The 12,551-nt window shown below is 39.6% G+C and overlaps 3 non-coding genes across 3 annotated transcripts; 2 read left to right on the forward strand and 1 right to left on the reverse strand.

Moving 5' to 3' along the window:
• Positions 1-5,067: 5,067 nt before the first annotated feature.
• Positions 5,068-5,158, reverse strand: TRNAY-GUA (transfer RNA tyrosine (anticodon GUA)). The gene is given in 2 exon segments: positions 5,068-5,103; positions 5,122-5,158. It is a non-coding gene; the product is annotated as a tRNA-Tyr (tRNA).
• A 214-nt stretch (positions 5,159-5,372) lies between these two features.
• On the forward strand, positions 5,373-5,445 carry TRNAM-CAU (transfer RNA methionine (anticodon CAU)). Its single transcript has one exon. It is a non-coding gene; the product is annotated as a tRNA-Met (tRNA).
• Positions 5,446-10,551: 5,106 nt separating this feature from the next.
• On the forward strand, positions 10,552-10,623 carry TRNAE-UUC (transfer RNA glutamic acid (anticodon UUC)). The gene has a single exon. It is a non-coding gene; the product is annotated as a tRNA-Glu (tRNA).
• The last annotated feature ends 1,928 nt before the right edge of the window (positions 10,624-12,551 follow it).

The following is a 12,551-nucleotide window of genomic DNA, read 5'->3' on the forward strand; positions in this document are numbered from 1 at the left end:
TCACTGGACTACTTACTAAGGCTTTCCTTGTTGCTTTGGCTTTACCAATGTCGGTAAACATTGACACAGATTTATTCTGGGAGTTTGGGTAGGATTTAGTATTATTTTCCTTCTGACATTTTATGAGAGATATCGTAATTATATCCATCCATGTCCACTGACATCAAATATACAGTATTTATCTTTTATGCACAGTTACCATACATAGCCTTTTCATAAAGAGATGCCATAAAATGGTTGACGTGATGGTGACTGTATAGAGGGAGTGTATACCAAGAGGATGATCATATTTACTGTGGACTCAGCTATGCCAAAGTTGCATAATTCCAAAATAAATTTATGTAAGGGTAGAGGATGTCTCTAAATTAAACATTACCGAAGTCAAAGTTATCCACATTCCCTTCTGCTTCCGAAGTCATAATACACGGATAAACACAAATATCAGCTCCGCACTATTTGATCAGACATGTCAGTAAATTTCTCTCACGACCCAGCCCTTGATATCACCACCAATCTAAAGCTTGTCATCTGACGCCTGCAGACAAGATGTAATGCAGCAAATTCTACCTAATATTAACTCTTTATATCATACCCTGAAAGAAAGAAAAGAGACAAATAGTGTGATCACCACTTCGCATTCATTCTTCCTCCCGTACCTTCCCTCCCTCCTCTACCTCAGTCCACCCACACGCTATAACTCCTTCCCCCACCCACCTTCCCTTCTCTCTCTGGCCCCTCCCTCTCAGCCCCTCTTGCTCCACTGTGACTTGCTGCGCATAAAGGATGCAGCCTGAGGCACGGGGTACTGGAGGATAGGTGATTATTTATGACCACGACTGTACACATCTAACTCTATCCACTCGTATGCTGATGATTCCATCCTTCACCGTTCCATTCGGTTCCCGCAACGTCCATCCCAGCAGTTACTTCAAAAAACAAGGGATGAGGCTATAGCACACCTAATGTCTGACTTGGTTCGCATCTCTGACTGGGGTAAAAGTAATCTTGTTGTTTTTAATGCATCAAAGACTCAGTTTTTGCACCTATCAACCTGACAGAATCTTCCACAGGAGTACCCACTAATGTTTAATAATATTGCACCTATCAACCTGACAGAATCTTCCACAGGAGTACCCACTAATGTTTAATAAAATCCAGCTCAAGCCTGCATCACCCTTGAACATGCTTTGGGTTTCATTCACTCGGGTTTTATCTTGGAAAGATCATATTACATCTCTTGTAAAATCAGCTTCCAAGAGATTGGGTGTGCTAAGCCGACTCCATACCTTCTTTATCCCTGCACAGTTATTGACTTTATACACGGGTTTATTCGCCCCTGTGTAGAGTACAACTCGCATGTTTGGGGAGGGTCCCAACATACAGCTCTTCTCAATAGGGTGGAGTCAAAGGCTTTTCGTCTCATCAGCTCCCCTCCTCTTACTGGCTCCCTTCAGCCTCTGTCTCTTCGCCGCACTGTTGCCTCTTTATCTCTTCTCTGTCGCTACTTCCATGGCTACTTTTCCTCTGAACTATCTGCTTGCATCCCTCCACCTCTACGACGGGCGCGTAGTACCCGTCTAGCAACAAACATTCATCCCTTTTCTGTCCAACTCTCTAATGCAAGAGTTAACCGTTACTCCATGTCCTTCATTTATGCAACAGGTCAACTCTGGAACTCCCTCTGTCTGTATTTCGTACTTCCTATGATCTCCAACGCAGTGTGTCCAGGCATCTCGAAATGAACAGATCTTGAATTTGGCTCACTCTTGTTTTTGTTTTTGTCTTGGAAGGAATTGTTTGCAGGCTTCTAGCCTTTGGTTTCTTCTTACTCGCTTAATATCTGTCTATCTATCTATATATAATCTACCTATCTATCATCTATCTATCTATATATCTATATATATAGATGATAGATAGATTATATTTATAATATATACATACATATACTGTATATATAATTATATATATATATATATATATATATATATATATATATATATACACACCGGTATTGTGTATGTATGTATGTATGTATATATCTGAATAGTCACTGCCAAAAATGGTTGTTCCCAGAGCCCATTTTCAGCATTTCATCTCGTTTGTGTTATCTTTTACCTCATTACGATGCTGTCACGGAATGTTCCTTGGAGTGCGTTTTGTTTGGATGGGATAAGTTGTATAGGGGGTCTGGGCTACCTGAAGAGGGTCAGTGTTGGGCCGAAACTGTTGTACCTTCACCATAAACAGTTTCTACATTGGTGCACAACAGTCGGTGAAAGAAACAAACTGGAATTGGAATTTTCAAAAACCTGTATGAAAGGGGTCTGGCAAAAGTCGAGTTGCTCAGCGCTTTGTAGGTTTCCTGATGTGATGCAAACGTCGGGTACATTTACGGCCCCATTCCCCATAACGTGTAAGTGGGCCGGTGTATCATTAAATCGTGAGGACCGTGAAAACCTGAGGACGAGGGCACCAGGCACACCCCAGAAATTCTCTTCTCGGCTAATTTTCACCATTCATAAGTGTATTCATCGCCATAAAACCTACATCATCGTCTTTGTCGATGTTTTTTCCAGCTGATAAAGATGAAAAAAAGGGGGAGAAATCAAATACTAGCACCTTAACAGTTAGGAGGTATACCTTAACAAAAAACCTTTACAAATTTAGAATATGTCTCTTGCTTTTTTCTTATTTTCTCTGCAACTACTCGTCATACAACAATGAGATTGGTCTCATTAGAAAGCTGATAAAATTCTCAATCAATATATGTCCTAACATTATAGTGTGTCCTTGAAAACTTTCGAGCTGTGACGTTGGGATTTCATTTAACTGTGCGTGAGTATATATTTTCCACACCTTAAGGTGCTAGTATTTGATTTCCCCCCCTTTTTTTCATGCTTATCAGCTGGAAAAAACATCGACAAAGACGATGATGTAGGTTTTATGGTGATGAATACACTTATGAATGGTGAAAATTAGCCGAGAAGAGAATTTCTGGGTTGTGCCTGGTGCCCTCGTCCTCAGGTTTTCACGGTCCTCACGATTTAATGATACACCGGCCCACAAACGCGTTAGTTTTTAACTCATTCCTAACAGAGGAGAGGATGAGCCACACCGGGGACCCCGGGAACTCTGCAACAATCTTCCCCGTTTCGAACTGGATGCTAGGCGATGTTTCCCAGGGATTTGTGCCATTAACAAACATTCTTAAGATTTTTTTATGAATAAGCATTCAGCTTCATAAAATGACCGCTTTAGAGTTGCCTGAAACCCTTTTTGTCTTTAAAGGCGAAGAGCCCACAACGGTCCAGCAATAAATAGCTTGGCTCTTCTAGTTTTAATAACTTTTTGAAATATAGATTCTTTGTGTATAGTATCCTGTACACTTAGAAGCGCTAATCTTCTGTCTTCTTAATCCTTACATCCCACTCTTCACACCTGATAGCCGGATCCTTAATAAACCCTACTTGTGGTTGAAGCCGAGGGGACTTAGCAATGATGGCCGTAAAATGGGAAAACTACTCCCTCTTCCTTCCTCCTTCATTTCCATTCCCCATCTAAAGGTGGGTCTGAACCAGTGTGGCCGGCTGGTAGCTCAGTTTACTAATTCATCCTACGTTGGCGAAGTGCTTGTGTGTCACACTCTTATTCTGTTTACATTATCTGGTTAAAGTTACATGTTAATTGTGTGTGTGTGTGTTTTACTGCTTATTAATGTCGAGAAGCGGTATGGTATTGGTCAAAGCTGACTTACTTTTCTGTTGCTGTTCTGCATTTTCTGTAGTAGGCTGATCAGCCTACAGGGCCAATTTTCGTTGGGTGTAAAACCTCCATGCCCCACCAACCATCTCCATCCTCGTCCATCCTGCTCACCTCTTGCCTTCCATCCTACCCCTTTTCCACCCTTACATCGAACTTTTATGAGAAATTTGTTTCAACCACCAACACCACTCTTCATACAACACCCATCGTTATGGGGTTTGTCTTGCCTTACTGCCACCAGATTCCCAGCCCTTTTCAATCTAACCCAGCCATTCCTTTCTGCTGATTGCACTCATTTTGTCTTCCCTTATTTTTGACTTACACCCTACCAGGCTCGCCACCCATCACCATCCTGTCCATTCCCTGGATTTCCTTTTCATCCACCCCTTGCATTTCCTGATATGGTGAATATCATAACAGTTACTGCCTTGACTACCACCCGATCCACAGCTTTTATATCTAGGGTAGTTATAGGTTGCTTCCCCCACCATTCCCCACTACCCAGTGTCATCTTAACCCATCCTGTCCACTCATTTCTGCTTCCCCCATCCACCTCACCCTTTTATGAAATATCGGTACCCGAATCGAAGTATCACAAACACCATTGCACTGACAGGGATGATTTTTAACACATGTCTTCACACGCATGGCATGAAGCAATCTGTATTTGTCTGAAATTATCTGATGACTTCCAGGGACCTGCTAGAGCCGGAAACTCCTGAGTCATCGTATTACAAAGTCCATTGTACTAACAGCACTGAATTGGCATGTTCCATCATAGGCATGACCAGGAAACGATATATATCAGTTTGGTTGATCTATAGTGACCTGGAAGGACCAATAGTAATCGAAATTCTTTTGGACGGGCGTACGTGAATCTGAACTAGTTTGATAGAATGGATCTAATCTGATCTGAATGGATGTGACTAAACTTGATTGGATTTAATTAAACATAAAGACCCTGAATACAGGTAATAGGACGTGAACGGCTTTGGCCAGAACCGACTGAAACCAACAAGATACCCAGAATAGTTGTGAACAGACGAATTACAATAACATACTCAAAACTGGGTCCATTTTGAAAAGTGTGTGAGAGCATATCAAACGAGCAGTGCGGTCGTATCAGCGAACACTGATTTATTGCCGTATATCCCTCACTGAATATTTACGAGGGAGGGAAAGAAACCACCCACTAAACATAATCAGCAGTGTTATCATATACAGTAGATTTGTTACATTACAACAAATCGTTTTGCGTAAGGCTGCTTGTTGCTGTAAAAAAAAAATTTCAATAATAAAAATACGTCCTTCGAACCGGATTCGAACCAGTGACCTATGGATGTCTGCTTTGAAGATCCGCTACAGTCCACCGCTCTACCAACTGAGCTATCGAAGGAATGAACCGCTATGCGATCCTTATTTTTGAAATCTGGTATGTTTTACTGGTGTTTTGTAGGTGTCGTTTTCCTTTTATCCTGGAGGCTACGTATGTGTCTGTTTGACTTACCGGTAATTCCTACAGCAGATTCATATGTGCAATTAGCTGTGAAAAGAAGTAGGGCTGCTAGCAAAAAGCAATATAAATACCTCTTGCAACTCCTTATCAGTAAGCCTCGATGGCGCAGTAGGCAGCGCGTGAGTCTCATAATCTCAAGGTCGTGAGTTCGATCCTCACTCGGGGCAATAGTTTTCTCTGGGATGGAAGTGAAGGGTGAGAAAATTTATCTTGATGGATATCAATAATTGCAGTTGTCTGTGTAACCTACAAAAATATATTGAATGTGCACGATCATCAGATGTTCTAAACTGCTTGTAGATCACGTTCGTGTGCTCATTGTGCGGTAAAGTTTCTGACATGAAAAGTGGTACACATTATGTATGGTGAAAATTCATGCCACGAATTGTTTGGCACGCTTATAAGAATAGAATGTTAACAAGTGAACCATGAAAAAGGGGACACATCGTGGATGGTGAAAATGTGTGCGAACGTTGGTTAGGTATGCTTATGGGTACCGTATAGCTTGTTAACTGAATGAACCACTCATGAAGTGGCAGACTCGATTTTTAGGATTGAAAATAGGTATGAAAATAAATCTGGCAAGAGAAAATCATGAATAGTCAAATAATAAAGAAGCTGCAACAGAAACGTTCAGGAAAACAGTACCAGTAACAGAAACTATAGCTATCAATGATAAATCGTATCAATGCAGTCAGCGATACAGTTGATATCGAAACTATGAAAAATGTATCAATATCTAGCGACAGCGGGGTAGCAAGAACATCTTGTTATCGAGCTTAACTTCTGCAGACAATGTCAAAATGTATTTAATTTGTGATGAAAACAACTAGCACAGTAATCGTATTAGGAAACGAAAAGCATTATAAGCATTAATGTATATCAGGCTCGGCGTAATGGATATGGTGCAGTACATATCTGGAGATGGCCCACTTAAAGTGTATGCTTGCTCTTGTCTTTGAGTAAATTCAAACTAGATTACCAAGTTGGCACGTGCCTTCCCCCCCTTTTGTATTTTCCATTAATAAACGAAACTTGTTTACCACACCAGAATTTCACTCTAGGGTAAAGTGAAAGTAAAGCATCTCTGAGCCTGAGTTCAATAGGCTGTTCATCAAAATAATTCTTCCTCCTCCTGGAGACTTCCTAAAATCAATCAGTTTGGACATGGTCCCTTCTAGGGCATAGTATCTGACATGTTTGTAGTCAAATTCTTGGTTTAGGTGACAGTGACCATTGTACTAATGATAAACCATCTGATTTCCAGTTCATCCCTACCTCTGTCTCGAAAACTGAGTTATTGAAAGAGTGTCCGAGGTAACAGTCTATAAAGATTATTTTAACAGCACCCAGAGTAATCACCTCAGACTTTGTGGTGTTTTTTGAGGTAGTGAAGCTACTGTACACAGCATGTAAACTAAGCAGTAAAGCCTGGTTTGTGTGGTAGAGGAAACCGCCGTATCGGTTCATTCAGTTACTCCTGGTGTGAGGGGAAAGGAATGTGACTAATATGATACGGGTACATTATTATACCGTTTAGTTGGAGAATACACGTGGAAGTTTGTACCCCGAGTGGAACGGTTGCAGCGACCACCCGGAAGCCAGACCTGCCCATATTTGCCTACACCTGGCCGTGGAAAGGAACCCTGTGAGTCACTCTACTACAAAAGGACGCCGGATCCCTGCATGATGTATGTACTGTACTGTATCAGTAGGACGGTCCCACAGCAGTAGTTGCTTACTTGTCGACGGGTCTGCTCAGCCAGACCGAGGTTAAGCTACAACAGCTGTTGGAAAAGGGTGGGAAGGTTGCGGCATTAGGAATGTACAGATAGTATGTTTGTAATAATGCATAACAATATTGTACTACGCTGAACTTGCTAGCTAAGTACTGCATATACCATTAATGACGCTGCAGTGTAGCGCACATATTTTTTTATTAACGAAAAAAGTTTCTGAAAAGAACAGAAAGAGTAGAGAAGCGTCTGATAAAGAAACAAGACGATAAGGAATTGTGTGTGTGTGTGTGTGTGTGTGTGTGTGTGTGTGTGTGTGTATATATGTATATATATATATATATATATATATATATATATATATATATATATATATATGTTAGGCCTTTTGGTAGTAGGCCACAGTGTGGTAACTTATGCTCACGGTATTGGCCGCCATGTTGGTGGATTTTTTCTTTATGATTAGATAGTTCGTGTAACTGCTCTTGTAAACTGTTACTGGCAGCAAATCTGTTATTAAGCCTTCTATATTGTCATCACTTAATTAATATTACTTGCCAAAGCATTACTGTAATTTCTGTTAGCTACCATTTGTTATAGTTGGATTTGAAATAGCTTCGCGTGTTATGGTGAGCGTGCTGGATACCGACAAGTCATTTAGACGCCGGAGCTTCTTATGGTGTAGTCAAACCCAGAGGTTTTTGAGACGCATGGTGTTTCGCTCCTGTATACTACTGTCTAATGGCGCCCCAAATTCCGACCCTCATGGTTACTCCACTGTCCAAGTACTTTTGTGCTGTTTTGTAGTAACTGATTGTATTAGATGGCTTTAGAACTGATGAACTGGGATAATATGAATACTGCTGAGTAGATATCACGTGAAGGAATTCTAGGTAAAAAACTGTAATTTTCACATGGTTGTATGCCTTAGGATTTCCCTTAATCATAGTAATCTGTTTGTCGTATTCGATGTACAGTGCCTAGCCAGATTTTCTGTTGGCAGAGCATTGCAAGCAGACTTTGTACCATCGATAATGTGACTTTCCGAATAATGGCTCAAAGGTGTTGTGTTCTTAGTGCATTGCCCCTACGTGTTTCTGTGTCCGCATCATCAGAGTTGTAGGAGGCTTCTGTTAATTACTGTGTACACTGTTGCTGTGCCGACTCATCGGCATTATAGCCATACCTCAGTGTGCATTTCGGAAGGATGCAGAGCAGTATCCCTGACCCTCAGCTGGTAGGTATGAACACGAATATGAAAATAACTTCACTTTTTCTTCTCCCTGGTCGTTTTAGGGTGAGGTCTCTCCATCTCAGAACATGAGCCTAAAATAACGAACAAAAATATCTAAGGGTTCTTATTAACGTACTTCGGGCCCTGTAGTTAATTACATCTCCAGTGATGGATAGTAGGAAGTTATGTATAATCGGCATTGTGGGTTTAATTATTACGGTAGCCTATAGTATGTAAATTGAGATATGTAGTGATGTGCATACTTCGTTAGTTATTGATAAAATTATATGCATTCCTTTTATGAACAGCAAAATGCAAGAACACAGACAAGTTTTCTTGTAAGACTTGGCCTAGCTCACCCTATGTATCGACTCATACTGATATTCATTGTACGGTACTGTATTTTGTAGTGCAGAAGTGTTAACGACTCAGTCATCAAGTCCACAAGCAATTAAATCGTGGTGAAAGAGGTTTCATATGTGCATTTTCCATACATTCTTTTTCAGGCTTTTTTTTTTTTTTTTTTTTTTCCCTGAGGGTAGGGTGCCCCAGGACCTCCCTGATGGGGTTCGGCATTGCTGATATTCCGCTGTCAAAACTATACCTCCATGTATCCCCCCCCACCTCTCTGTTTCAGGTGCTCCACTGTTTTATGTTAATGACTATATGCCAACGTGGCGTACCAATTATTCAGTGTTGTAGAGGACTTGCTATATACTGTATAATGACATAACCATTCCACATCTTGTTGATTTTAAATTAGAGCGGTTTCTATGCAAGCATACCGGTACCTTTAGCGGTGTACAAGAAACGTCAGATCATGATCTGCTGCGTGATATTCGTGTACAAAATTAATAGGAGACGCTCTAACCCTCCACCCTCTACTTTATTGCGTCCCGGACATCGTCTTCTACCAGCCTTCAGATCTGCTATGTGTAAAGATGTATGGTCTTTAGTTTTGAATAGTATTTATGTACGGTAGCTTGTGTGTGTACATACCATGTATTAGTGGAAAGAGTTCTAACCGTCCTCAGTCAAGGATATTGTTAGATTATGAATCTGACACAAGGTAAAATGTTGGTGAAATTAAATCCATATTGGTTTGCTTTTGAGTGTAACTTTGGTCAGGGCCAACAGAGGCGGCCGAGTCAAGGACGGAAGAAGTTTTTGCGAGCATAAGTTTGAAACTCAGAACGCCAATCACGTGGTAATACTTCTGTACCAAAACATTACCTGTAGTCCGGTCCCTTTGATGTCCACGCAGTTGCAAAGTATCATAGATTTTTTTTTTTCTTTTAATTAAAGATTCCTTACCGTTCAATACAAGCCCCAACACTGGGGGACGATACCAACGAAGACCATGCAGAAATGACAACCTAGACAGTGGCAGGTACACATAGTGGCAAATGCGAGGTGAAAATAGCAGTGGTTGATACAGCAGGACAATGATACAAAGCAGGGTAACATAAGCTGGTTCTTACTACAATAGCCAACATAAGGAAGGGGAAGGGAAAAAAAAAAAAAAAAAAAAAAATAGAAGAATGAACATTTATTCATAAAGTTTCCCCCAATATCTTGTTTTCTTTCATTCCTGTAGGACATGATAGAGAATGTTCAGGAGAGACAGAGAATGTTAAGGAGACACTAAGCTCGATCTTGCGGTTATAACCTTAATGTACTGATCCCAGATGTTGCATCTTCTTGGCTTGCATACCTTAGAGGGTTTGAAATGGTTATGCAGTTATCTTGACATTGTTGTATTTTTGTCAGTAGGCTAATAAGAAATTAGGCGGTAACTAATTAATATGTACTGAACTGCAGGTAGCGAGTTGTGATCATCATAAGAACAGAATTTGCTGACATTCAGTGCATAACCTTTGGGTACAATGCGTTACTGCTAGCGTGGGGAGTTACTATGGATTAGGTTTTTATATGTTGTCGAGGAGACGTCTTGGAATACCGTTTGGTCTAGTCACTAGTGGCTAGGATACTCGGCTCTTACCCGCGAAGCTCGGGTTCGGTTCCCAGCACCGGAAGGGATTTCGTTAAACCAGCAGCAGTGTGTGCAGAGGTTGCTTGAAGCACTGGTTGAAGTGGCTGTGAATGACTCTTGTAGTGGCAACATGAAGTGGAGTTAATGTATTATTATTATCAGTCACATGTGTATTTATGAATGTGAGTATATTTCGTTTGATAGTTTGATTTTTCGTTCGTTTCATTTAAACCTAAAGTTTTAATATATATGACTAATGTTCGGTATGTATTTAACAATTTAATTGCAGTATTTTTCAAAGGAAGCGGGCTCCCATGTGGTCTAGTGGCTAGGATACCTGGCTTTCACCCAGGAGGCCCGGGTTCGATTCCCGGCATGGGAATTGCTTTTTTAACCCCCATAGTATATTGGAGTTGCGTTTGTAATGGAACTACAGAGATTTACCATATACAATATAATCAATGCGAAATCCATTGTTGACTAAAGGCAGTCGGATGTGCAACGTCTTGCATAAGTACATTTGAGTGTCTATCACGTTGATCTATTGCTTGCACAAAAATAGTTTAGGTAAGACATACAATTTGTCAGCCAATCAGAGCATAATAGCAGATAATGATTTTTTTTTTTAAATAGGTAATGAATGGAGGAAGGAAAAATAAAGAAAAAAAAAATGTCCATGTGCCTAAAGGCATCCTCCATTCATAAAATATTACGTAAGATTAGGGTGCACTACCATCATCAATAGACAAAATTAATATTGTTAGCAGTACTTGTAACTGCTGCTTGCGTTAAGCCACAGACAGACCTAAAATGTCATCATAGTATTAAGTTGCAGTTTTTAATCAGAAAGATTGAAAAAAGATGCCCTCAGTGACAAAAGCATATATATATATATATATATATATATATATATATATATATATATATTTTATATTATATATATATATATATATATATATATATATATATATATATATATTTTATATTATATATATATATATATATATATATATATATATATATATATATATATATATATTACAGGGACACTGTGTAACCGGTGATTTCATTAAATCCCCATGGAATTCGTCAAATGAGTTTATATAAGGATGGGTTAAGTTTGGGTTAATTTAGGCCGCGGTTAGGTTAGACTGGGATAATCTAGGTCAAGTTTTGGTTAGGTTAGGCTAGGCTAGTTAGGTTAGGTTGGGTTAGTTTAGTTTAGTTATATGAACGCTTAACAACTTAGCTCTCAAATAAATTAACCCAACCTATCTTGACTAAGCCTAACCCAACTTTAACTTGACCTAGATTATCCCACTCTGACCTAACCGCAGCCCAAATTAACCTAACCTTAATTAACCCATCCTAACTTACTCATTTCACGAATTCCCTAGGAATTTCATGAAATGACTGGTTACACAAACTCCCTGTAATCTATATATCGTATATATATTATATATATATATATATATATATATATATATATATATATATATATATATATATATATATATATTTGATAATGAATGAAGGAAAAAAAAAAAGTCCATGTGCCTAAAGGCATCCTCCATTCACAAAGTACTTATAACAATTGGATTTAAATTCGAGTGGATTAAATGTATGTGGGAAGCAACTCCTAGGAAGTGAATTCCAGAGTAGTAGTAGTTTTGGGGATAAATGAATTTTGATAAGCAGAGGTTCTGCATTGTGGGGGAGAGAGTGTGAGTTCATGGGCGCTCACAGCTGCCCGAGTATTTCGGGAGAAAATGTGAAGGGGAGGCACAGTTGAAGCCAGTTCGTCAGAGCACTTACAGTAAAAATATCAATAAAATAATCCTAAAGAACCAACATCTGTACGTACTGATAATGGAGGAAGGTCCTGCGTTATGGCAGGATTACTGATTAATCTAATGGCTTCATTTTGAATTTTGTCCAACTGCCTCAGTGCAACCGCTCCACATCCACTCCACAGTGGTGAACAGTATTCGATCTAAGAACCCACATGACTTTTGTATATTGTGGCCGTCTGCTCGTCAGTGAAGAACTCACGAACTCTGTACATAAGTCCCAGTTTTTTAGAAGCATTTTTAGCAAGGGATTTAACATAAGCTGTCCAGCTTAGGTTGGGGTTTAGGTTAACACCTAGGATATCAATTGTAGTAGATATGGGAATACTGACATCATTTAAAATTGTGAGTCTGAGTAATTCTTTCTGTTGAAGAAATTAATGTATTTAGTTTTCTGAGCATTAAATGAGACCAGATTTTTTGGTCCCCATTGATTAATTTTAGAAAGGTCCTGGTTCAG

The sequence above is a fragment of the Coenobita brevimanus genome, chromosome 23, assembly GCF_032717465.1.
Source record: "Coenobita brevimanus isolate Jiangsu-jjx chromosome 23, ASM3271746v2, whole genome shotgun sequence".
In the NCBI taxonomy this organism is placed as follows: Eukaryota; Metazoa; Arthropoda; class Malacostraca; order Decapoda; family Coenobitidae; genus Coenobita; species Coenobita brevimanus.